Raw genomic sequence first — 3,243 nt, forward strand, 5'->3', positions numbered from 1 at the left:
CTGAGTGCTGGGATTAAAGGTGTGCACCACCACCACCACCACCACCCGGCTCGATTTAAAATGTTTAGCTTAATTTTATTTAATATAAAAATCTGAACCCAGTTTCTACTATATTAAAAGGAACAAATACTAAAATTTACTCATGTCTGTATGTTAATACATGGCAACAGCTATGTATTAATATTGTGTATCAATATCAGCTATTAATAACTGACAATGATTTTGAAGGACTTTGAAGCTCATTTGGTCACTGAATTCTCTACAGGGATTTTTCCCCCCTGTACAAATGTGTTTAGTATATAAGGAAAGTATTTCCCTAGAAGTTCGTCTTCCTCACAAATTATGTTCCATGAAAAAGCATTGAAAGGGCATAGAAGAACTGGGCAGGTCGAAATACTCCTCATTTTACATGGTTATACTCCCATGTGGTATATTCAGCATTCAAACAAACAAAGCTCGCGGTACGATTTCAGGTTCTGGGAAGTACTGTTTTTACTTAAAACCTGTGTTACGCTAAGGAACTTAAATTTAGAAACAGCATCAAACTGCGGCCTCATGTCACATACAGGCAATCCCTCTGAATCACTTTCCTCTATAGCACGGAGAATGAAGAAGAGGGAGGGCTTCTATCAGAACAAACCAGAAAGTTGGGGGCGGGGCCAAAGGAGAAGGTTGTGATGGAAGAGCTATTAAGTCATTTCCCATTGCGTCGTTACTAAGGAAACAAGCGGAGAACGAGGCCACGGAGATTGGCAAGTCAAGGGATGTGTCTTCTCCCCAGCTCCTTTCAACTCTGGTGTCCTCTGAGCTTGGTCTGCTGCAGGACCCTAAACGCCCTTAGTGTGCTCACATCCATTCCCATATTGATGCTCTGTCCGCAGTTGCTCTGGTCTGATGGAAAAGCTTCCCTCTAGTTCACCAGTCCCTTCTCCAGCCCGTCTGTAATTCCGGGGCTGCTAGTCCACTCCTCACCTCTGGATTCCTCTTCCACACTCTGTTAAATGCAGTACGTGGCTTTAGGATCTGGAGGGAGCGTTCAAGGATGCTCAACATGCATAAGGCTTATGTTGACTCTGTCTTGATGTTCAGTATATAGGTAAAGAGAAAAGGCAAAATTATAACACATTTCTTGAGAAAATAAAATCTAGTTAAGAGGATGGAAATACAGGTTCTGTGTCGAACTACACACAGCAAGGCTACTTACTTATGGTAGAACTTTGCAGTCCTACCTCTGAATCACACGTCAAGGGTATTGACTTGGGATTGGCTTGCTGTCCTTACCTGGGAATCAGCAGCGCCACCTGGGTATAGTTAAGTCATGATGAACAATTGTTTCCACATACTCTTTATGTCTTAGAAGAGATATTTCCACATGATTAGTTTGAAGCTGCCTTCCCCTTACTCAAGGAATTTTACGTTTCCTTTATCCTCTCTTGCACCATTACTTTCTCCTCCTCTAACAATATTTTCACGTTTTAGTGCCTCATATTTAAGAAAGAAAAGCCCTGTTGAATCCAGATCCATCTTCCAGCCACTGTATCCGTGCTTCTGCATAGTACTCCAGAGCCTTTACCTAGTTTTCCCATTCCTCAACCCACTCCTCCTTCCCCTCTGCTACCCTACTGCCTGTAAACTCAGCATTCAGGAGACTGAGGCTGTGAGTTTAGGGGCATCTTGGGATCCATGGTGAAATTCTGGCTCTCAAAAACACAACAACAACAACAAAAAAAAGACTACTGATGATACTCAAGCTCATTTACCTGACTGCCATTTAGTACATTAATAACATTTAGGACAACTGAGTGTGTGGAGTTTTTGTTTTGTTTTCCTGTCTTGAAGTGTCATTGTCCTTTGGGATTGTTATTACATCATTGTGCTATTCATGATGGAATGGTGAGGTAGACATTACACCTTTAATCAGCATTATTAACACATCACCATATTGTCCTTAAATCTTAAATCAACCAGAAAAAACATTAAGTTCTAATTTCAAGTGTTTGGCAGCGTTCATGATATAAATACTCCCATGGTCGATCTCACAGGAATTAGACAATGTTATGCCACTGGTCTCTCCTTTATCAGTATTGTTACTATTGTAGTGTCTATTATTTTGAAAGTGCTAGGGATTGAACTGTGGGTGCCAAGCAAGCACTCTGCCACTGTCCTGCAGTACCAGCCCTTCCTCTTCCCACCATGAAGTTTCAATAGATCACAGCCCGTCAAGGGCAGCAATTGCTGGGGACATTTTTTTTAACTTTTGTAGGAATGTGTGTAGGCACATATGTGCCATGCATGGCACCAGTGTAGAGGTCAGAACATAATGAATTAGACTTAGAGATCAGTACTCAGAACCTAGCACTCAGTTATAGTATAGCTCCCTACTGTTTACAATATTTTTTGAGGTGATATATGTTTATTTCTGTATTTCTTAGCAGTGGCACACCTGATTCTTTGGGCTGCATTATTTTCCTGCCAGTGGTAGCAGGGAGTTCACAGTACAATGCTTAGTAGAGTCTTGTCTCTGCCCACCACATACAATAGCACACTGTGACAACCAACTGCTATCTCCAAAGGGCTGGTGAGGTGGTTCAGTGGGTAAAGGCACCAAGCTGATGACCCAAGTGTGATCCCCAGAGAGGTGGAAGGAGATAACTGATACATCTAGTAGGCAGTGTGGTTAAGGAAGTCTATAATCAATCCCCAGTTCTAGGTTAGGGGCTTGGGTAACCTCATGGCTACAGGTATTTCTCTATGTACATTGGTTAGGTTCAAGACTTACAACAATGTATGTAAAGGTCACAGGCTTTAAAGACACAGACTGAGCTCAACTCTGGCTAGTTTGTTATTATTTGACCTTAAATCTTGAAGTTGAGTCCAGCTTAGTCATATTTAAAACCTCTACAGGGAATGGAGAGGTGGCTTGGTGGTGAAGAGTGTTTGCTGCTTTATCAGAGGACCAGAGTTCAGATCGAAGCACCAACACTGGGTGCCAAGAGCTATGATGTCCCTTTCAGGCATCTTTGAACATTTGTGAAACACACAACAAATACAGGTCTTTAAAAAAATAACTTATGCAAGGTACTTGTTAGAAAGGTGTAATATATTAAGAATATAATTTAAATACTTCATTGTTTCCTTTAGACAACTTTATTTCCATTGGGTGCCAGAGACCCCCCTCCACAGTGGAGCATTTACAGTTATTTCAAGGTTGCCATTTTGCTTATTTTTCTTTTAGGACTCCAG

Source organism: Phodopus roborovskii, unplaced genomic scaffold, assembly GCF_943737965.1.
Source record: "Phodopus roborovskii unplaced genomic scaffold, PHOROB, whole genome shotgun sequence".
Lineage (NCBI taxonomy): Eukaryota > Metazoa > Chordata > Mammalia > Rodentia > Cricetidae > Phodopus > Phodopus roborovskii.